Raw genomic sequence first — 25,089 nt, 5'->3', positions numbered from 1 at the left:
GTATAGCAAGAGAAAATATTTCATTATCTTAAGTGGGAAAAATAATACTGTATTCTTGGACATGCAAAACCCCAACCAGTTCCCTAATCATCATTAAACACTTGTAAACATCTCTATAATGATCTACTAAAGATTTATTCACTATAAAATCACACAATACTTAATTATTTAACATTTAATGAATATATTAGTGAATGTATTGGTATGGATTACAGACAGTATCAGATACAAAGTGTATCTTCCTTCTACACTACAATTAATGTGTGTTGTACACAAACAAGAAGAAAATATGTAAAAATGCATAATGAATGCAATTAACAAAATTTTTAAAGAGGTCATTAAAAAAAGTTACTTTCCACAGTGAGGTTTGGTGGTGAGGGAGACCTTTTCATTTAATAATGAATAATAACTTTAAACAAGGCAAACATGAACCATTCTCCTATTTGGAGAATATCTGAGATATAAATGCTACACGTTCTGAATTCTCTTGTACAACTCTCTGGAAATTACATGGAGATGCATTATAAGAATTTTAGAATTTAAAAACCAAAGCGAGGGTAAATATTTTTAAAAGTAGTTATTTCTATTAGTAGTATTATGTAGACCAGTTATGCAACCCCAGAGTGCTATTGTTATGGGACATGAGCAAAGTAGAGCCGTGGTTCTCAAATGGGAACAATTTTGTCTTCCAGAAAAGGAGCTAGTTTGGGAGGGGACTGTGAGAACAATACTACATTAACTTTTTACCATGGTATGCTTCAGATATGAAAATGCATGAGATAATGTTAATTGGTGCCAGAATTTTTAATCTAAATTTTCTGGTTAATTATTATTATTTTTTAAACGTGTGTGTGTGTGTGTGTGTGTATTGATTTTAGAAAGAAAGGAAGGGAAATGGTGACAGAAGAAAACATCAATGTGAGCGAAAAACATGGATCAGCTGCCTCTTGCACGCCCCACACTGGAGACCCAGCCCGCAACCTGCAACCTGGACATGTGCCCTGGTGGGGAATCGAACCAGCAACTTTTTGGTGCACGGATATCGTTCAACTAACTGAGCCACTCCGGCCAGGACACTGGTTAATTCATTTTTGAAAAAGCATTTAGATACTCATCAAGTTATAAGTCATCTGTGCCCTAAATCTGGGTCATTTATCATACATTTTTTATGTGCAATCTCAATCTTCAAGGCATTACTGAAGAATGGTATTACTACCCCATTTTATGGATGTGAAAAATAAAGCTTAGAAAGGTTAAGTGACTAAGGTCATAAAGCTACTAAATCATTGTAGTACAAGGATTTAAAACAATGTCTTCTAAATAGAGTCCTGGGTTACAGCTAAAATAATTTTATTTAAGTACTCATGCATGCTACAGTTATTTTAGACCGGTGATGGCGAACCTATGACACGCGGGTCAGAGGTGACACGCGAACTCATTTTTTGGGTTGTTTTTTCTTTGTTAAATGGCATTTAAATATATAAAATAAATATCAAAAATATAAATCTTTGTTTTACTATGGTTGCAAATATCAAAAAATTTCTCTATGTGACATGGCACCAGAGTTAAGTTAGGGTTTTTCAAAATGCTGACGCGCCGAGCTCAGAAGGCTCGCTATCACTGTTCTAAGACAATCCCATACAACCTCATCTTTACTTACTTTAACAAGTTGGCTTCCCCCGCTAGGTACTTAGACGCACACATGCACTTTTTAAAATACATTTTTTCCTTATCAAAGTAATGTCAATGTAGAAATTTGGAACATATGGAAGGTGTAAGTCAAGAGGACAAAAATCATCAGTAATTTCACCACTTAGAAATATTTACTAATAAGTAACTTTAAGGTAAGGATTTGAATCTTTACCCTTTTTCTTTTACACTTTTTCTCTGCTAATGGTTATATGATGTACAGTGATATTTCTAAAATGAATCATGAGGAATTAGAAAGAAAAGATGAAGGGAAAGATGGTACACAAGCTAGAGAATTAGTTCTCAAATTCATAAAGAAGAAACTAGTGAGGTGGGGGTGGGTAGAGAGAATGGGGAGAGGGTAATTCCTAGAACCTTTTTTTGCCCAAGGAGTATTTGGAACTTAATAAATCTTAGTTCATCTGTCATCTCTGTGCTCTGCTAATGACAAGATTAAATTGAAGCTACACTTTCCTCAGTGCTTATCATTTGCAGACGCAGTACTAAGAGCTGTACTCACATTATCTTATTTTATCCCTGCAGCAACCTTGAGTAGGATATTATTATTTTCAACTTAGATCAGAAACGTAGGCGTAACGAGGTTTTAAAAACTTGCCAAGTTGTATATCTAGTAAGTGGGAAAGTGAGGAGCCAAAGAACATATATGTGTAACCCATAGACACAGACAACTGTGTGGTGATGGCCAGAGGGGAGGGCTGAGTAGAGGTGGGCAAACGTGTGTGGGGGGGATGGGGACATCTGTAATAGTGTCAACCATAGAAATGAAGCTTTAAAAAAAGCAAATGTGTCTGGCCATGGAGCCAGTGTTCTTAGTCTTTGTTACACTGTTTGCTCTCTCTGAAAAAAACCAGGCATGGAAGCGTGTAGTTCAGGGAAAGGGAGTCAGAGAGGAGTTGAAGGAGATCTGGGGATCTTGGGCAGAGAATGCTTTCTCATGATTTCTAGCTTCAGACTGATATTCGAACTCTAAAATATAGTTCCAAGCCTGAGTCGCTAGATATTTTATATTTGATTCATTGAAAAAATACAGTTTAGTAAGAAATAACATGAGGAGATTAGGATGTGCCGGTACATAGTAGGCCCCAACAGTTTGCTGAATGAATGATCAGGAGATGAGAACTCCACTAAACTGAAGATCGCTTCTCTGGAATAACTTTCAGAATAAGCTGAGTCCGACTCCTATTGACTTACCTATTTAGAAAGGCCCAATCCCAGCAGATATTGGCTGACTGAAAATACTATCACCTGCTACCTTTCTTTAAAATACATACATATATATATATATTAGAGAGGGAGGGAGAGGGAGAGAGCGGTAGAAACATCAATGATGATATAGAATCATTGACTGGGGATCGAGCCCACACCCCAGGCATGTGCCCTTGACTGAAATCAAACCCAGGACCCTTTAGTCTGCAGGCTGAGGCTCTATCCACTGAGCCAAACCAGGCAGGGCACCTTTCTTAAGGTCAGACTACTGCTCTTGGAAAAGAGAAGAATATTAGAGTTATGTGTGATGATAAATCATCACATTTTGGCTCAAATTTAAAATAAATAAAAATAATCCTTTGTTTTTGACAAAATGCTTGGAAAACACAGTTTTTGGCTTTTGGTTTCAGGTTGTAGGATGGAGCTGTTGTGGAAAAGAAAAGACTTTAAGTAAATAATATTCTGGGTGCATTTTCTCAGCTCAGCTTCTAGGTTGGGAATATTCTGCATATCTGTGGAAATATGTTCTTCCCATGAAGCTCTATGTAAATCACTGGTTTTACATGAAGGCCTATATTAGTCTAGTCACTCACAGACATTTTTATGCATAATTGTTGGGTAATTGTCAGTGTTTATTTTTGTGATATATCTTTCAAAGCTGCTGTTCTCTGGGGTCTCACATAAAAGAAGGTATTTATCTCATTGGAATCTTAATCATACTACAATGAAAATGAAATGCAATCAATAAAATATAATGCAGGTGTGTTCTAAGATCAGCTACCTAATGGTTAGGTTCACATCTATCATTCTTTAACTTTCTGAGGGTCAATATATAGCAGAATCAATGAGCTAACTAGCAAATCAAAAACACATATCTGTCTAATTGTGGGTCTATTATTAATTCCTTAATAAAGTGCATGACTTGTTGATGAGAGTTTATGCTGCCTATTCTTTTTTAAACCTCTAAGACTGGGTTGCTATCCTAAAGTTTGAGATTATTGAACTTTATTTTTAATGCTAGATATCGCTGTAACACTATGGGAGTTAGAATCAGACGATGTTAAAGCAAGAAATGGCTATATAGATCCCTCCTCACCCTTTCTTTTAGGAAAGGAGACAGTGAAGACAATACTGTAGAATCATTCAATGTCACCCACTTAGTGGTGGCCCTGAACCTGAAACCCAGGTCTCCAGGTTCCCAGGCCCGTGCTCTCCAAAACATCAAGCCACTTAATTTCAAGATCCCAACCCAGAGCCTGGTTTTGCAGATATTGTGGGTACGGTAATTTGCCTTGCAACTATGGACCTGGCCCATGTTCCTTGCTTTCTAAGCAAAGTGAGATGGGAATTAAGTAGGTGAAGACAAAAGGGAGCAGCAGAAGCCTGCAATAACTGAAAATTCTCTCTCACAGTGAATTCTCACAGAGAATTTTTTAGTCTGGTTTTGGTAAAGGTGAGCCACCTATCTCCCATTCAGAAGTTAGTGTCTGAAAGGACTAGCACCAATGTTAACTCTGTGAAAAATACTGCTTCTACATTTCAGGAAGATAGATGGAGCTCCTTGGTGCTCCTGCCAAGTAAAATGGACTATTAAAAAAATATTGATATCTCGCCTAGCTGGTGTGGCTCAGTGGTTGAATGTTGACCCATGAATCCGGGGGGGGGGGGGGGGTGTCACGGTTTGATTCCTTGTCAAGGCACATGCCTGGGTTGCAGGCTTGATCCCCAGTAGGGGGCGGGTAGGAGGCAGCCAATGGATGATTCTCTCTCATCATTAATGTTTCTGTCTCTCTCTTCTTCTCCCTTCCTCTCTCTGAAATCAATACAAAATACATTTTAAAAATATTGATAACTCAGTTGCCATTATGGTATTTATGTTTACAGTAGAAGACAAAAATTAACTGAATTTTTGCACCAATTTTCCATTGCTACACTCTATGTGAGTCAGCTTCAATTGTTCATTTTACTTCATGCTGGATAACAAAAAGATGATAAGCTTTGGTCATTCGTGTAACTCTAGAAGCACCCTGCGAAGAAAGAAGCAAAGGTTTTGAACTCAAGTTTTACTCTGTGTGTAATTGTACAAACTTATAACAAAAAACAAATGGAAACAAAATTATAAATGGAAATAGCTATTCATTTCAGTTTTAGAAACATTCACTTCCACCATGTAAATGGTCACTAGACACTTAGAACAAGTTAAAGATGCTTGAGTAAGTTTGGCATTTTCACCAAAATTGCATCAATTCTCTACTTTGTTAAACTGATCCCAGCATTTGCTGTGCAGCTCTGCCAAAAATAGGTTTGACTGAGATTTCCATTTGATTGTTAGATACAGGTCTTTTGCAACAACCAAATCAAGTTGACCAGTTGAATCCTCATTCTTATTCATACTTCCTTATTACCTTGCCGTGTCTGAACAAGTTACCCAGGGTCATGGAATAGAGAGTGGAATCAGCTCTTCCTACAACATGTTTGTGTCTTGTGTGTGCATGTGTCTGTAAACTAAAATTACTGACTTGAAATATAATAAAACTCTTATAGCTGGCAGAGGCCTTGGACAACATTCAACCCAGTGTTTCCCAGGTTGAGGGATCTGTGCATTAGTGTGTACAGGATAATGTTAGGAGGCATATCGAAACCGAATGCCAAAATGAGAAAACCCACTTACTTTCAGGTTTTTGGAGGCTTCTAATTATATCAAGAAGAAAGTCTCAGGCTGGTGCTAACAAAGAACTAGCTAACATTTTCCTTTTTGAGAAATAGAAGGCAAGCCCGAGACTCAGAGTCTTCAGCAGATAACTATGTTGAGCAAGAATTTAACAATACTATATGGTTTTCATTAAATTAGTTTTTTTTTTCAAATTACCATCTATTTATGGCATGGACACAAAACTTCCTTTTAAAACATATGTAATAAGTTAAAAATAAAATAAGTTAACTTAAAGACACAAAGTAAGTAAAAATTAGTGCAGTGAATACAGCGGTGCAAATATGACAAGGCTGTAATCACTCATATGCTAAAAGTCCTGAAGCTGCTGTGGGAGATGCTGCAGCCTGGGGGCCAGAGACCGACTCCGCCCTGAGCTGCTATCTGTGCTCTCTTAGCGGAGGCAGAGGAACCTTCACACAGAGGGGACAGTTATACAGAAGCGCAGCGTTTGAACATGGGAGATTTTAAGCTCAGAAGGTAAATATCTCAAGAACTCAAATGTGAAGTCAAAGTTCATAAAATTTTTCCCCTTCTTTCAGTCTTTTAAGAAGTTTACTTTGTCAAGGAAGTGATGTCATTTTTTATTTGGTAAAAATGAAACTGTGGCATTGTTTATTTGCTTCATTGACCAGACTTAAATTGACCAGTCTTTTCACAGTATTTCTCCTCCCCAACCTCCGGTGAGCAAGGAAGGTGCCAGTGGAGAAGTGAGCTTACATTAGGATCCCTCAATGGTAACAGACTGGTCACTTTCTTCAAAACATGCTCATGAAAGAGCATATTATAGGATGCTTGAGGACTATAGTACAGATGCTAGTACAAAAACTGGATGGAATTGGTTAGTGAAACCTAATGTTAGTAGGTCTAAATCCTGGGGTTGAGAGAAGGTTTTAAAACTCATGTAGAATCACATATGTGAGGCAGGGAGACAATGACATGAAAGTAGAGTCCAGTGGTTTTTTTTTGCAAATGATTATGAAGGGTAGTGAGGTCACAGAAGGGCCCTTTATATCAGGAGACATGTTGGCATGATATGGGATGGTTGTACATTTTTAAAAGCATTAGGATTATGCTTTTTTACTTTCCTTATGATAATAATTTTACATTTAGGCAATCAAGTATCATTGTATAGCAAATCATCTACTTTAGGCATCTCCTTACATTCACCCAAACTGGCTCCATGGAGCAGATTCTTAGGTGTTAAGGATAAAAGGAGGGAAGGAAGGAAGGAAGGAAGGAAGGAAGGAAGGAAGGAAGGAAGGAAGGAAGGAAGGAAGGAAGGAAGGAAAGAAGGAAAGGAGGAAGGAGAGAAAGAAGGAAAGAAAAAAGGAAGAAAGCAGGTCATAATCCTTGTCCTTAAGGTACACCATGTGAGATTGGGGAGCATTTGTTAATGTGCCAAAAGGCAGTTGGAGGATATTATGAACCATGCTCGTTTTGGGGAGGTACTTTAGCAATGGGAATGGTTAAAGTTCAAGATTAAGAGAAATCATTCCAGTGGACATTGCACTCCAGGTAGTCACTTGAAACCTATCTCCTTTAGAAAGTGTAAACTTTTTCCCATAGAATACAAGATCAGTAAATTATGACATCTTCAGTAGTCTGGAAATATCAGAATGCCACAGTAGTGGCTGTCCAAGAACATGACTAGAGAAATACTTTAATCTTCAGGCCACTTGGATAGAGCCAAAGCATCTACTGCCTACTCCTCCTACTCCAGCCACATCCATCACAGTAATTAATCAGAATTGGTGATCTTTTTGTTGAGGCAATATGAGCTGACATCTAATTTTACTATATAAGTAAATTATTAGTTCATGCCAGAACAAAGAGAATGGTCATTGTCACTGATAGTCCATTACTCTACACAATAAAAAAGGCCATTCATAGGCTACATGTAGGATTTTCATGGGACTCCAGGAGTTCTTGGATCTCATTTTGAGAACCACTATTCCATTGTACTTTATGCTGGTGTTTCATTGGAAAGTACACGTATGGGATATATAGATGGAAAGTTTATGCATCTAGTAAGGTCAAAGATGGAAACTTGAGGTGTGCAATTTTCAGGAAAATTTTAGGAAAGTTGCAGGCTTTCATAACATATTAATGTTCACACTTTACTCACTAGTTTGCTTGAAAATGATTTTTGATCAGAATGGATTTTTTTTTTTTGGAAAGTGTAGGAAGTTGCTTTTTTTCCCATCTGTGATATTCAGCATTTTATCCATATACATACAGTTTTATCAGAGATGCTTAATCATTTTTTGGTTTATTTTTCAAGAAGCCTGAAAGGAGTTTGGGCTTTCTATGACTTTGGTAAATAAATATGCAATTAAGGGACAGTCCACCTCATTTAAAAAGGTTTTTTTTGAGAGAGCATATTTACTAGTCTCTATTTCCAATTTTTGTCATCAGTGGAATAGTCTCTGTTTGGGCACATTAATAACACACACACACACACACACACACACACACACACACACACACATGCACTCCTAGGGGCATCCTCCCCTACTGTGACATAAAGTTTAGGAGTTTGTATTCTACCTGCCACTGGTTGAAATACTGGTTTCAAAAATAATGAAACAAATAGAGGAATCCTTAGATTTTACTTTATATAAGCACACAGCAAGAAAGATAAGCTTAATTTTTAAAATGGTGATGATGTGGACTAGATTTCCTATCCAGCAGGAAGATGTATAGCATGAATAAGATGCCAAGAAATAAACCAATAGGGTACCATGTATGAATTGTTTTAAATGGGGAAAATATTCTAAAGGACTCATAAGCCATTATTTCAAATGCCTGTGTAAATATAGTTTAGTTCATCATCACCTTTTCCAATTATGTTTACATTCAGCTCCAAAGTACAGCCTCTGCTTCCTTGTTTAAAATGCCACCAACAGAACTAGCATTTTCATTAATACGAACATTTACAGTGCCCAGAAATGATGGGGGAAATAGAAATCTTTTGTTATTTTAAACTAGATGTACCTCAAAGAGGTGCCCCATTAACTTTAGCTTAGCTTTTAGAACAAAGCCATTTAAAATACTACAATTTTTAGGTTTCTCATGAAATGTTCATGTTTCTATAATAATAATAATTATTATGTCTACAAAATAATATCACTTTATTTCTGAAAAATATAATTTGCATACCTAAATAGATTAGGGATTAAATCATAGTTTTTAAAAATTAATATGATTTAAACACAATTTTTATTTTTATTATTCTGGAAACTTAAAAATTTTTTTAGGTACAGTGGACATACAATATTATATTAGTTTCAGGTGCACAGCATACTTATTAGACATTTATATACCTTATAAAAGTGATCATCCCAATAAATCTGGTACCCACCTGACACCTTATATACTAGTAGTTATTACAATATTATTTACTACATTCCCTATTCTGTACTTTAGTTTCTTAATAAAAAACAAGTTCTTTTTTCAGGTCAGTTATCTGGAAATGTACCTAGATCTTTGTTTTGACTGAAGTTAACCATTGAAGTTAACCACTGAACATTATTGTACAGTGGTTAAGAGCAAGGCCTTGGAGAACACTGCCTGAGTGGGAAGCCGAGCTTCACTAACTAACTACCTGCATGAGCGTGGGAGGCTGCTGAACCTCTCTGTGCCAGTGTCCTCATTTGTAAAGTGGGGATAATAATAGATCCTATCTCAGAGGTTTGTTGTGAAGATTAAATTAGTAAATATTTGCTTGAGAGAACAGTGAAATAAAAGTGTTTATTCTTGCTAATAGGGCATTTCACAATAATAAACAGAAGTCAAGAAGGAATAAAATGAAAAATATGTAAAGTAGGGCCCAGCTCAACAGAAAGAAGCCTTTGCAAGAGCTAGACTGAGAAGGACACCTTGACACCTTTGGTCCACTCCAGGAACCAGGATATTATGTGTAAATATTATTGTGTCTTCCTTCTGTAGGCGTATTTCCTTAACAATACCCAAACATAATGTTTTTAACATTTAAAGACCATCAAAAAGATAATTAAGAATAATGAAGTGCTGAACTAACTGCCTTCTGCTTTGACCTTCACTTCTATTGTCCAGGCTTCTCTAGTTTTCAAAGTTGATATATCTGGCATTTGACTCTTTTTATGCCCATGTTTAGCTATTGGCTCATTTGGTCATTCTTTCTGATGTTTCTAATTTAGTCTAAGCATGGATCATCATTACCTTTCTTCCTTGTCCACTACTCTTTGCTGCTCTTTCTGCTGCTCACCCCAATTCCCCCTTTTCCATACTGAAAAATAATATTTAAAGGAATATGTGCTGTCTCACCACACCTGGCTGCTTATATCCACTGCCCTGCTTCTAACAGCACAGGAGCCACACCATGCGCCATTGGAATGAATGATGGTTACTGCCCTTTCAGCTCTTGGTGGTAACAGTCCTAGTTGATTCCTCACCAATACCTCTAAATCAAAGTAGGGAAGGAATGGTTTTATGGTACAATATACCAGTTTAAAGATATTGGTCTGGTCTTACTGCTTGAAGTTACAGGTTAGAAGAAGAGAGAACCATATATCTTTGGGTCTGAACTGGTGACCTAGACATGAGTTCCAGCACCTGTTAAATACCCCAGAGCTATTCTAGCCCTTATAGTGATTTCTCACTGCTGGTTTGTAAACAGATGGTAAGGAGGAGAAAAAGAACACACTGAAAACCAAGCATGAACCAAAGACCTTTAGAAAATCACTCTAATACTTGCCCAACCATGCTCAGTGGGAAGACTTGCTTTATTGAATCCATACTTTATTGGAATGACTTTTCAGAAGACACACTGTTTAAGAAAATCCTTGCTCAGCAGAAAATATTTTAGATAATGGAAGGAAGAAGAGCCAAAGATGGTGATTATTCCATGTCCTCATCCCTTTCTTTGTCCCTTTTTTCACCAAAATTGAAAAAAGTACCATGGAAAGCAGAATGTGATGGCATAATGGAAAAGAAAATCTCTGTAATAAACAATGGGGTCAGAGTGCGGGTCCAAGGTCTGTTACGTGAGAAAGCTATTTTTCTCTATGAATGTCAACATCTATTCATACAAGAAAGTAATAATATCTGCCTCACAGAAATGTTATAAAGATAACTTTGTATATTGAGATAGTAATATTGGACATGATTATTGTTTTCTATTAGCAATAAATAATTTTGATGTTATAGATCTAAATAAAGTCCCCAAACCTCGTTTTATATCAAACTAGATGTATGATTTCCTTGTTTGTTTTTTTCCTTTTATTCTAGAAGTTCATAATCTTCACATCTTCTGGGATGCAGTACATGGAGTGCAAAGAGCTCAAACATTGAAATATGAGAGATCTGAAGTCAAACTCTGGCTAGGCACTCTGAATTAGCGACAGTCAAGGCTCTAACCCTTGGTTTTCCTTTCTGTAATATGGACTGAAATCCATTTTTTCAGGGTTGTGGAGAGGATTAGTGATAATGTTGAAGGTACCTAGCCAAGTGAATAGTTCACAGTAAACAACCATTATATTACAGGATACTTTTGTTTTTTTTTTATGTCTTCATAGTATCATCTACACATGGGTTTGCCTTTGTTCACAATTACTTTATAGGCCCTCAAGTATTGTGCTTGATGGACAGTAAATGCTGATAAGATTGTACCTTGACAAGGATGAGTCATTTGGATTGATAAATGATTAAACGGTAATACGGTGGGCTCAAAATTCTTTTTTGTTCAGATATCCTAACTAGAAATTCTTTAGAAACTCAAGTTCCTGAGGAATGTGAACATTGCTAAAACATGGTTACTGCCTTTAGGAAGCTTACATCCTAGCAGAAGGTATTTCTTTCACTAATATCTGTGTCTAAACAAAAACTTGTCTTTGTATGGTGCCTGGGCTATGAAACAAGAAAAGCAAAAAGGCTTTCAGAGATTAGGCAGAAGTCTTTGAAGTCATCATTCCATCAAAGGGGATGAGTGATGGGTAACAGAGTGAGAGGGCAGGAGGAATTAAAATCTGTTAATCGTATTCAGGCACAGTACCAGGCAATTCACATTCGTTGTTTTAGTTAATCTTACAACTAGCCTATGAGGTGGGTTGAAAATGTTGACTTTATGGTTGAAACAACTGGTAATCTCAAAGAGGGCAAGAACCTTTTCTAAGATCACATACCCTTTGAATGTTGAAGATGGCATTCCAATTATTAACAGGAGTGGGGTTAGAAAGTGGGTTTTGTTCAGTTCAATAGAAAATTTCTTAATCTGAGTGTCTCACCTTCTCTAAAAATTTCTCATTTTATCTCCTGGATTTTCTTCTTCCCTTATTTGTTGGGACCAACAATGAGTTCAATTCTAGATTTTGAAATGCTCTGGTGAGGGTTACATCCATTCTTCCTGTGCACATAGCCCAGAGGGCTCATCTTATGCTTTAACCTGCACACTTACAGCAAGAAGAATCAATAGCTATTTCGTATGTGCTGGTATTTAGTATTCAATGAAAGGAAAATCAGCCAACATTTTTTAATCATATAAATATGGTACAGACTACACCACCATTGAAATATACTACTCAGTCATTTATCCTTTTATTTAAAAAATATTAGTATTTAATGCTCCCCTCCCCTGTAAGTCACAAAACTTTATACAAGCATACCTCAGAGACAATGTGGGTTTGGTTCCAGGTAATGATAATAAAGCAAATATCACAATAAAGTGAGTCATGGGAATTTTTTGGGTTTTCAGTGCATGTTAAAGTTATGTTTATGTTCTACTGTAGTCTACTAAGTGTCGAAAAACTTGCCTAAAATCAATGTATGTACCTTAATAAAACTATTTTTTGCTAAAAAATGCTAACCATCATCTGAGCCTGTTGGAAAAAATGGTGCCAATAGACTTTGCTCAACACAGGGTTGCCATAAACCTTTAATGTGTAAAAATAGCAATATCTATGAAGTGCAATAAAGTGAAGAGCAATAAAACGAGGTATGCCTGTAAAGCTGTCTTAGGTAATAGGAACAGTCAGCCATGAGTACCGGATTACAGGGTTTAGCAGAAAGGATATTTTTCCCTATGTGTCAACAAATCTGAAGATGACTAATCCAGAATAAAAAAGGGTAGAGGTGTGAAGAGATCAGAAATCTGTCTCCTTCTTTGTGTGTTTGTGGCTAGAACACTTAACATGAGGTCGATCCCCTTAACCAGAGATCTATCCTATTAACCAGAGATCTACTGTATAACTGAGTCTGTCTCTTCAAAGAACAGTCAGCGAAGCCCCACCAGCAGCTTCACCTCACATCTCGTTGGTCCGAACCTATTATATGGCCACTCCTAGGAGCAAGGAGAACTGTGTTATGGTTTGGAATACAAGAAATTGTAAGAAAAATATTACCAGTGAGATAGAAAGAGACCTTTGTAGAATGTCAGAAATTTAGTTTCTCAGTCTCCATGATAAAGAAAAACAAGGTAGAAAAGGGCAATAAATGGCTTCGTGGACACTATCAGCTCATCCACAGTGTCAGGCACAGGAAGCTACTGGTCTTCCCTGGGCTGTTTGATGCCAGAGGGCATTCTGCATCTACTGCTTACTGTGAAACTTGACCTCTGTCAAGCTTAGCGTCCCTGTTTATAATACAAACTAGTGGCCTGGTGCACGGATTCGTGCACATTGAAAGGAAATTAATTAGAAGGTGGCTGACAGGGCAGAACTGGGCGAGACAGGCCAGACACACCCTGGAGATGTCTGCGGAGTGAGTGGGGTCCCTCTGGCAGGTGGAGTACCTCGGCCTGGCTTGGGGGGGATCGGGCCAAAACCAGCTCTTTGACATCCCCTGAGGGGTACAAGAGTGCGAGAGGGCATTCTGCAAAATTGCTGTCATACAGTGTGTGGAATGCAAACACAAGTGTGCAGCAAACCAGATTTGGGGCTGACAGTACCCCAGAAACAACATAACCCACGGCCAAAGGTGGAATTATCAGCCCTGCGAGGAATCGGGCTCCCTCCTCTCTGGTTTCGGGGTGCATCACCCAAGAACCGCCGCTGCCATGTCACTGCAACTCGGCAGCTCCTGCATTGAGTGTCTGCCCCCTGGCGGTCAGTGCGCATCGTAGCGACCGGTTGGATGGTTAGACACTTAGCATATTAGCCTTTTATATATAGAGATATAACTACAGAGCATATTTTAAAGTACTCTTGTGACCATTTTATACTGATGAGTGTTAAGTGCTTAACATAGTGCCTGGCACATAGTAAACTGTAATAAATATGAACAACTTTAAAAATAATAATCATTGCTATTATAAAGTATAACACTCATACTAGTACTTCTTGACTAGAGTGAGCCTTTTTACATGTTGCCTTTTGCTTTTGCTTGTTTGTTCGTTTTGTCCTAGGAATACACGTCCTGAGCTCTGGATGAGTGCTGAGAAGGTGCGCATCACACAGAACACACTGGACCCCAACTCAGATATGGGGGGGAAGGTTCCATGACAGCTGAGTCAGATGTGCTGATCCCTGAGTTCCTTGATGCAAAGCTGCTAATAATCTCTCCCCTCAAACCGACGAGGCTGGTGCTACCCGGAAGCACTGAGAGATGTCATGCCAATTTACACAAATCTTTATTGTTGACACTCTTGCATAATGACATCTTTATTCATGTGAAAATACAAAATAAATTTCAACTATATGATATTGTTTATGTTCATCAGAAATGCTATTTGTCTTTACAAAGTCTGGTTTCAATAAACTGTATGTAATGGATATTAAATAAACATGAAATTTTACACGTTCATAATATTTGGTTTCTTGTGATTTTGATGAACTACACTTTCAAACACTGTCAGTTCATCCTTATTTACAAACAAAATGTTTGCTTATAGCAGAGTGATGTAGTGACTTGCTTTATTTTAAGATAAGTCAACTTTTCTATTCAATGTTTAATGGGAAACTGACTCAAAAATGTTCTTTTAGGCAACATTTACATTTCTCTCTGTATAACATATATTATACTATTTTAACTTAATTCTGTGAGCTACATAAACCAAAAACATTCTAATTCTGTTTTTAATGTATTTTTTAAGATAAATAATTTATAATGCACTAATAAAACTAAGGAGCTCTTATTAAAACATATTATATGACCTACTAAAATTGATATATGGAAATTGACTCTCTTAAAAGTAATTTTGTGAAATTATTTTGTATAAAATGGACTTTCTTATATGAATTTTTGACAACAAATATAAAACAAAAAGAACTTGAAATCTCTCTCTTTATCCTTCTGCACATTGAAGAGAAGTAATCGAATACTTTCTAATTTTATGATATTGGGGTTTCTAGAAAAAGAAACCAGATGAATAGTAACCATTTTAATTGTGCATATCAGCATCTAGCAACCTATTTAAAATAAAAATCCTTTCCAAAGTGCACTTAATCTTTTCACATCTTTAAAATGATACAGTTTTATTTGTGGATTTATTTTTGAAATGTTTTATTTTGCCATCCAGGGGGAGAAATGTCACTGTTGCTTTTTCTGTTTGTTCATTTGAAAGCTGAAAATAAGTAGCCCTGAGCCCATGTTCCTTCATTCTGTAGCCTTTCCTCATAACAAGCACCCTATAAGCACTCAAATGAGATAAGAAAATCTATGAAAGGGCAAATGAATATTGTAAATATTAAGGTTCCTTTAACCTTGAAAGGGCTTATTTTTTTAAAAATATACTTTTATTAATTTCAGAGAGGAGGGCACAGGGAGAAAGAGATAATAACATCAATGATGAGAGAATCATTGATCAGCTGCCTCCTGCATGCCCCCCCCTGAGGACTGAGCCTGCAACCCAGGCATGTGCCCTGACTGGGAATCAAACCATGACCTCCTGGTTCATAGGTTGACGCTCAACCACTGAGCCACACAGGCCGGGCAGGGCTTATTTTAAGTGAGTACTCATGGCATAGCATGACCAACAAAGGTTATCATGGAGGTACCTATCTGACACTCTGCCTTTACAGGGAAGCACCAGGAAGATGTTGGGGAAGGGAAGGCTGACCCTCATTCAGAGGGTTTCAAACAACAGGGCGATGGTGTCTTCATTCTTAGTGTCTGGTCCTTAGTTTTGAGGTTGGGGTGATGGTTGAAAGAAGGGAAAAGAAAGAAAGAGAGGAGGGAATTGAAGAATCTGAAAAGCAGAGATAAAGGAGTGGCACAAGTTTATAGGAATTTAAGTAACAAATGCTGATTCCTAGGACCACCCTTCAGAGCATCCTAGCACCTACTTGCAAGGGCCAGCAGGATTTAAAAAAAGAGTTAGAACTTTGGATTCCATAAAAAAATGCTTTTCTGTGTCATTTCTTGGGTTGGGCTACTGTTGTGGGTAACTAATCTCACCCATTCCTAGGATTCTTTCCTTTTGACTGGTTCCATTTTTCAGGCAGTGACCTTTCCCTGACCTCGGCCCCTAACTCTGGGTCACCTTGTTGTAGCCCTGGTGTAGCGCTGAATAGAGGGCTTACCAAATTGTTGGCACCGGATAAGTGGTACTGAGCACAATCATCCCCTTTCATGAGCGAGAGGGAAGTTGCCTTTCCGAGGGTTCAGAGAGCTGAGCTGACTTGTGCCTCCTTTTCATTTTGTTGCCTAGTAATTTTCCCTCTGGCCAGATCTGCAAACTGGGTGCCTTGCAGGAAGGTGACATGCACCACTGATGCAAAAAGGGAAAAAAAAAAAAAGACTATTGGCATCAACACAACATTCAATAGTACTTCAAAAACAGTTTCATTTTATGGTGAAACAGGTCAATTATTTGCCCCAAATAATTAAAAAGTTTAACTGCTTAAAGTTAATCTCAGATATCTTTACATTCTTATGTTAATTATAATCCTCCTTTTAGTGGAATCATTATCTGAACACCTAGCTGTGTCAGTTTTTTAAGCCATTCCCTGAATTACCCTAGGAAAGAACTCCTTTTACCTCAAAGTGAAAACAATCTGTATCTCCCAAGCTTTCAAATAGGGAAAAGAATTGTTTGATTAAACATCAGTCAGAGGCTCTAAATAACCTCTATCCTTGACCTCTGTGTTGCCACCTCTCCATGGCTCCACCAGCAGGATGGTCACTTCAGAAGTTCTAGACTGTTCTGCTGCTTCTTTTCCAGGAAGAAACGTAATGGGTCCTAACGCTGAGATTCAGGGCTACAGTGAATAGCAAATTCTGATGTGTCACACTGAGATGTAAGACCACTATGCCAGCCTACCTCTTTTGAATAAATCAATATGGCAATATCAACAATTCCCCAGGCTACTCTCTATAGTCTCATTTACTCCCATTTTCAGGATGTCAGCACTAAAGAAAGACAAAAAAAAAAAAAAAAAAGGGAAAAAAAGAAGGATCTCAGTAGCTAATGGGAACATCAAGCTAATCCCTTACCTTGCCTTCCAACTTTCTCAGTTTTTGGGAAAATGGTGCTTCAAATTATTTTTCAAATGAGTAGACTGTTGTCTTATGTTTGGACATTTAATTAGATCTAAGGGGTGAGGGGGGGATGAAAGTTTTTAATGCTATTTTGCTATCTAAAATACTCATGAATATTTCCACCATATTAAGTAATTCTTTATCAAATATACTTGTGATTCCAAGTGTCCTGGCTGTGGCTTCAGAGAGCCCAGCCATCAGTCAACTCTGCCCCACGCAGGACACATTTTGCTGTGTGCTCTAAAGCAATCAAAGAGACTGCAAATGTTCTTCAAAGAATACATCTAGAATGCTACTTCGTTAAGCATCTCCTTGGCATCCATTCTATTTTCCACTTTGAATTGCTGCATTTAGTTTTGTAATGACCTCCTATGGCAAGGAGGTTTTATTAACTCTTTGATCTTCTAGCTTTGGGATAAAAACAAAGAAAATATAAATGAGCACTTTGTATACTGTCTTATAGAAGAGACCAGAAGAAAAAAGGAAATATGTTTTCATCAAACAGATTGGACTGTGTGGAGACTTTCAGCCCTTCCTGTTATTTCCTCCCTTTAAGAAAAATGCTTATCAATGTTGTACATGTGTTTGTTTTAATGTTGTCTGTATAACCAGGTCCTTGTTTCTCTTCTCTCATCTCCTGGATGAGGTTAGGGTCAGATATCTCTTTGTGGATTTTCTTTTTAAGATATTCTCCATCCTTGGTTTCCTTTAACCCTAAGCACAATTCTTGGGAAATCTGCCGTGGTGTTTATGGGATGCTGGCAACCGTGCCCTGTTTCCAAGTGTTGCTTTGTGTGTGTCTATGTGTGTGGAGGGGAGAGAGGATCCCTTGGCCAGTAGTTAGCGAAATACTGCATTGAGAAAAAAACTGAGAACACTTTGCATGTAAATCCCGATTCTGTTCTTCATTGTAACTGTGTATAAATTCTGGGGTGAAATCTCAAAATTTAATTATCTTGCTCCTAAAGTGCCTTTCACATGGACTGACTGTATATTTATTTATTTATCTATTTATTTATTTTTAACTTTCTTCCTGTTTATTGAATTTATTGGTGTGATACTGGTTAGCAAAATTGCACAGGTTTCAGGTTCACAATCTACAACACATCATCTGAACACCATCCCAAGTCAAGTTTACATCCATCACCATTTATCCCCCCATGACCTCCGCCCCCTCCCGCAGAAATCACCACACTGTGGTCCGTGTCCATGAGATCTTTCTCTCCAAACACTTTTTTTTTTCCCTCAATCCCAAGCCCCGTAGTTTTATATTTTGTTACCCTTTGGTTTGCTTTCTTTTACATACTCAGCTGATTCTATCTTTTTGGGTCTTGATCATTACTTTGGAATCACACAAACTTTAGGTAAAAAATTATAAAATGCCAGCATTTCATGATAAAAATTAAATCCAAAGATTGGAAATAGTTATTAATCAGAATACACCTTCTATTTTTCCTGTCTTGTAAGCAGCAGTTTATTATATCACACACACTTTCTTTAGCATCTTTAAATTTGAAAGTGTTATTTGTTGTTAAATCTAAAGTAACCTGAACTAACAGCCTGTGGACTTTCTAGATTTGCTCAACAGAGACTGTAAAATAACAGGTGATCTAGTTGTATCCTGGTAATATTATCAGGTCCTATGGAGTGTCTTATGTCTATGGAAAATAGAAAGCCTTTATTTAAAATTTCAACATGGCTTCATTTCATTTGGGCAATGGTTGATAATCACCTTAATTTTCCTCCTTTTCTCATGTCCTTAAAATTGGAAATATTTATTTTTATTTTAATGAGAAATTCATTATATACTTTAAGAATTCTCATTTGAATAAAAGTTTGTTTTTATTATTCCATGAAAAAAGGCAAATATAATGAAGTATTTCATTTTACAAAATTTTAGTGAAGACATTACTTCAATCCCTGTTTGAAATTAAATTAATATTTAAAATTCATATTGATTTCTCTTTTTATAAAAAGCTGCAGAAAATATAGTATGATGGCAACAAGACCATAATCATCTAAATGGCACCTACATTCCTTGCTTCTCTTCAACCAGAATGTCCTCTATTAGCTGTCCTAAGGAGTCTCATTTCAAACGTTCTTTTCTAGTTTGATTTGTTTGTAATCTGGAATGTATTTATCCATAGAAATAACCAGAGAATTCCTCAATTTAGTATTTCCAGCCACAGAATCTAACACCCTTGTGAAGGAAAATCCAAAGGGCTTAATGGAACGACATGCTACAGCTTCCTGTGGCTTGATTAGAGGAAAAAAGAATTTGGGTCTTAAGCTTTTTCATTTTGTTCTCTTCCTGGTGTCATAAATATGTCTACTTTTCTTCCTAATACTGCTCCCTTTCTTCTTCTTACAGCTTATCTCCTTCCTTGGTTTACAATAGACACAGAACTTACTTTTTAAATAATAATAATAATAATAATAATAATAATAATAATAATAAATAGCTAACCTTTATTGCATGTTGCTACAAATTAGATGCTTAGTCCAAATGTTCTATAATATCTTAATTTTCAATTTTTTATATGTATTTTTTTAATGATTTCAGAGAGGAAGGGAGAGGGAGAGAGAGATAGAAACATCAATGATGAGAGAGAATCATGGATCGGCTGCCTCCTGCATGCACCACACGGGGGATCTAGCCCGCAACCTGGGCATGTGCCCTGACCAACAATTGAACCTCAACCTCCTGGTTCATAGGTCGACGCTCAACCACTGAGCCATGCCGGCTGGGCTATAATATCTTCTTTAATCCACACAACAACCCTAGATGTAAAGCATTATTACCCTTATTTACGGATCGATAACCGAGGAATTGAGAAGGTGAATAGCCTACTTAGGATCATCCAGTTAGTACTGATAGGATAAGAATTTAAACTTAAGCAGTTTGATCTGTATCACATCTCTTGTTAACCATGAGAAGATATTTGAGAATTCCTAAAGTTATTTAACGCTAATGTATTATTTCACTTCTTTAAGTCACTGCTGACAGCTGAGAACAGAAGCAAACATCACAGGCACCTCTTAAGCAAGTTGTGAGTGGCTTTGAGACTAAGCTGTCCTCAGTTTCAGAAATCAGAAATCCTTTCCACTGTACATTCTTATATCCTTGACAGGAAAACAGACACCATTCCCCACTGGGAACTGAACAAGGTCACCTTGGCCCAGGTTGTCAGGAACTAAAACAGTAACGAACACTTGTCTACAGGAAGATGACGATATTGCAATTAAAGATTCCTAACATTTCTTTAAGAAGAAATAAACACAGAAACGTGTAGAGATTGAATGAATATTTAATAAATATGAGATGATAATTTGGCTTATTAGTACCATTAAGTAATTTTGTTAAAGAAAGAAAGAATGAATGAATGAATGAGTAGAGAGATAAATAATCAGTCTAACAGGTAAGTAGTCAATTGATGCCCTCTAGCTAGACAGAAAATCAGTAGTTGCAATTACAAAAGATCCCCATAGCAGCCTGTTGGGGCACAAGTAGGGAGTGGTGTGTCTTCATAAAAGGAAGTGTGGCAGTTGGCTATTGCAGGGGATTTCAGACATCTACAATGAAGGTGAAAGTTTTCATATAGGCAATTGTAGTGAGAGTCTGGAATTTGGAGACTCACGGCTGATTCTGGAATGAACAGTTTTGTAACTTTTGGAAAATTATTTTTCTTCTTTGGGTCTTGGGTTCCTCTACAAAATTAGAGAGTTGGAAGGAAAAAAAGTCAACATTTCCCAAAGAGTATGCTTTGGAACAGCAGCTCTTTGGGATATAAATAAAAAAGCAGAATTATGTATTAGTTGGAGCCTTCTAAGTTGCAAGTGACAAAATACCTGACTCAAGCTGGCTTAATAGAAAAACAGGATTTATCCTCTCATAGCTTAGGAGTCCAGGGGGAGAGCTTGCCTTGGCCATGGCTGACTCCCCTCGTTTTGAATAATGTCATTAGGTAGAATAATGGTCCCCCAAATCACTGTAAACTGTGAATAAGTTACAAGACAAAAGAGACTTTGCAGATGTGATTAAGGTGTGAGATGCAGGGGATTAACCTGGGCCCAATCTAATCATACAGTCTTTAAAAGGAGAAGAGGAGAAAGGTGATATGAAAAGGGCTTACCCTGCTGTTGTTAGCTTTGAATACAGAAAAAGAGGGCCACAAGCCAAGGATTGTGGTGGTTGGTCTCTGGAAGTTGTGAACAACCCTCTACTGAACAACCAAAACGCAAATGAGGACCTTGTTCCTGCAACCAAAGGAACTGAATTCTAACAACAATACCAATGAACAGAAAATGAATTTCTAGCTTCCGGAAAGACACGGCCCTGCTGACGGTTGGATTTTAGTCCAGTGACCTGTACCACACTTCTGACTTCCAGAACTGAGAACTGTAGGACAAATTCATGTTGTTTTAAGCCACTAAATTTCTGGTGATCTGTTATAATGACAACAGAAAATTAATACACCACTTGTTTGTGCTTCCTCATGGAATTCCTTCATGAGTGAGGTGGTCCCAGCAGTTCCAACCTCCTTCCCCTTGTCTTAATGACATGTAAAAAGAAAGGGCCTCTTCCCCAATAAATACTAGAAAGGCAGTGGATCATGTGCCCATCCTCGAGCAGTTGCTGGGGCTGGGGGTTAATTTATTAAACCACAAATTTATGTCAGACCCTTTCAAACCATAGAAGTGAGATAAGGGAGGAGGGATTTCCATAAGAGTAACTAGGGTCCAGAAAGCAGAATTCATACTGGACAGTCCTAAAAAGTGTTCACTAGCTTGGAAAGATCTCAGTTAAGCAAATTAAACGGTTTTACTCACCAGGATTTCTTAGAGCCTGATATATATATTCTTCCTATTTTCCCAAATGTGTTAGTTTTGTATTGTTGCTGTAAAAAATCACCACATATTTAGCGGCTTAAAAAATACACATGTATTATTTTATAGTTCGGGAGGTCAGAGGTCCAAAATGGGTTGGCATGCCTGCAATGCTTCTGGAGGCTCTGGGGAAGAATTTTTTTTCTATGAGAATATTGCTTTTTTGAGCTTCTGGAAGTTGCATTCTTTGGCTAGTAGAATCTCTCTCCATCTTCAAATCTCTCTTTCTCTGTGTGTGACACTAATCTTCTGCCTCACTGATATAAGCACCCTTGGGCTTACATTAAGTGCATCTGGATAGATCTCTCCATCCAAGTCTCATACATGTAATCACATCTGCAAAGTCCCTTCTGCCATATAAGGTAACATATACACAGGTTCTCGGGTTAGGACATGGACATCTTCAGGGGCCATTGTTCTGTCTACCACAGCAGACTTATTTGATCACATAAAATAAGAGTCAGAAAACGATAGCCGGTGGGCCAGATTCAATCTATTGCCTGTTTTTATACAGTTCCCCAACTAAGAATGTTTTTGATGTTTTAAAAGGGTTGTGTAAAAAATAACACAAAGGAAAATGTTATAATTGAGCAGCATTGCCTAAAATATTTACAATATAGCTATTACAGAAAAGTTTGCCAAATCCTAATATAAAGTGTTTTATAGGATTAGTGCTTCTTGGAACACATGTAAGAAATAATTAGTTGAGATGATTAGTTTAGTTTCTTTCCCCATCTACCGTTTTATTCATACATTAAATGAACATTTACTGAACACCCATTTATACTAGGTGCTGTCCGAGGCACTGGGGATATAAAAATATGAATCAGCCCTAGCTGGTTTGGCTCCGTGGATAGAGTATTGGCCTGTGGACTGAAGGGTCCTGGGTTTAATTCCAGTCAAGGGCATGTACCTCGGTGGCAGGCTCTGCCCTGGTTGGGGCGTGTGCAGGAGGCAACTAATCGATGTGTTTTTCTCACATTGATATTTCTCTCTGTCTTTCCCTTTCTCTTCCACTCTCTCTAAAAATCAATGAAAAAATATCCACGGATGAGGATTCAAAAAAATATAAATTATAGCCTCTGCCCTCAAACCACTTACAGTCCATTAGAAAACTATATTAAAATAAGTGCAAACAGATGCTTCGGGCTGTATGACAGTTGCCTGGGTAGAGTTCAGTGGCATATAGAAAACACATTTTGGTGTGAGTGCTTAGTCCATGTCCCTTCCCTGAGAACGTTCCACTTTAGGCAGTTGGACAAATGCAGTGATTTCTGTAATATGAGACCCTGCCCTGTGACCACTGGTTATTGGGCCAGGTTGACACCCATTCTAAGCCAGACTCCACCCCCCCTCCCCCCCCCCCCCCCAGGAATTAAGTGAGCAATTACAGGCATTAGCCAGTGTCTTCTGGAAGCAATACGAAATTGGAATAGAAATGTGTTATGGTCTGAATGTTTGTGTGCCCCCCCACTCAAATTCATATGTTGAAATCCTAACCCCTAAAGATGATAGTATTAGAAGGTGAGGCCTTGGAAGGGTGATTAGGCAATGAGGGTGGAACCCTCATGAGTGGGATTAGTGCTCTTGGAAAAGAGACTCCACAGAGCTCTCTTGCCCCTTCCATTATGCGAGGAAACAGCAAGGGCAGATTATGAACCAGGGAGAGAGCCTTCATTAGAACGTGACCGTAGCGGTGTCTTGATCTTGGACTTCCCAACCTCCAGAACTGTGGGAAATAAACTTCTGTTGTTTATAAGTCACTCCGTCTGCGGTATTTTGTTATAGTAGCCTGAACTAACGTAGACACCACACTTGCCCTCATGTGCTCAGAGATACTGAAAAGTCAGTGTGAAAAGAACAAAAATTATAAGCGGATGCACAGAGAGAGGAAGATGCCATGCAGCCCTGGGTGGAGTCTTTTTCATGCTCCAGTTCTGGGTAACCACTTCCCATGGAGTTGGAGCTGGGTACCTGAGACTCCCCGGTACACCAGGCATGAAATCTTTAGTTCCTGTTTACAAGGCCGAATCCCAGAGGAGTGGCTCTGTTGGCTGGGACTCTGGCAACTATTATGGAAATATTTCAAATGGAAATATTTCAAGATTTTAGTCAGTGCTATGTCAATATTTGAGTATAGCTGCTTATACCCTTGTTATAAAGCTTTAACTTTCATTGAAAATAATTGAAGTGAGTTTCTATTACTTACAAACAAATAATCTCCAAGAAAGGGAGGGATCTTAAAGAAGAAAGGAATACATTCTATCTAGGAGCTAAAGAAAAATGTTTAGTGCACCACCTGAGCTGAGTCAGGAGGGCTGAGAAAATGTGTGCCACGGAAAATGTAAGGGCTGTAGTTGAAGCAGCATGAACAAGGGTAGACGCACAACATGGCCAGCCATTATGTTAGGAGTTGTGCTGCAAAGACAAGCACAGCAGATACGGTACCAGTCTTCACAGAGCTTACAGCCTAGTGAGGAAGATGGATATACTTACAATTACAACAAAATGTGACAAGCATCTATGCTAAGCTTCTCTGTATCGTTCCAATTTTAGTAAATGTGCTGCCGAAGTGAGCACAGACAAGCATCTATGATAGGAAAAAATGTGACAAGTATTTATGGTAGAAAACACAAATTTCTGACAAAACACGTACTTTACTCAAACTTTGGGGTTCAGGGAAGTTCTCCAGGACTAGAGTTAGAAACAAAAAATGATGGCAGGTGCTATGGGTTGGAGCATGGAGGAAGGATTCCAGGTGGGAGAAACATCATGTGGAGAGACCCTGAATTATGTTCCTTCTGCTTAAGACACCTAGGGTGGTGTCTTTCCCCTGCATCAAACCTCAGCTTTTACAGGTTTTAACACAAATATTTTAGTGTACCACATGTAATTCTACTTATATGATTAGAGAACATAAAGATTGGGAACAAGCTGGAGGAAACGTCACCATGCATATAATCTAAGAAATTGACACCATAATTTAAAACTCCTTTGCAAAAGCAGTAAGTCTGCATTTAACGTATATCATGATATATATGCATATATATGCTGATCTGGTGTTTTAGTGTCTTAATAGTAACTGCTTGTGAAGGTGCATACTGGGAACAAAGAATATAGCA

The 25,089-nt window shown here is 37.8% G+C and overlaps 1 long non-coding RNA gene and 1 pseudogene across 1 annotated transcript in view; one reads left to right on the top strand and one right to left on the bottom strand.

The window, feature by feature from the left end:
* LOC132232417 (uncharacterized) overlaps positions 1–14,302 on the top strand; it is a 36,168-nt gene extending 21,866 nt beyond the window's left edge. The window contains exon 2 of the long non-coding RNA XR_009452423.1: positions 14,007–14,302. This is a non-coding gene — a long non-coding RNA (uncharacterized LOC132232417). The remainder of the gene's footprint in view (positions 1–14,006) is intronic.
* A 10,147-nt stretch (positions 14,303–24,449) lies between these two features.
* LOC132233944 (U6 spliceosomal RNA) lies at positions 24,450–24,547 on the bottom strand (annotated as a pseudogene).
* Between the last annotated feature and the right edge of the window lie 542 nt (positions 24,548–25,089).

This window comes from Myotis daubentonii, chromosome 4, assembly GCF_963259705.1.
Source record: "Myotis daubentonii chromosome 4, mMyoDau2.1, whole genome shotgun sequence".
In the NCBI taxonomy this organism is placed as follows: domain Eukaryota; kingdom Metazoa; phylum Chordata; class Mammalia; order Chiroptera; family Vespertilionidae; genus Myotis; species Myotis daubentonii.
This window is presented reverse-complemented; position numbering and strand designations above follow the sequence as displayed.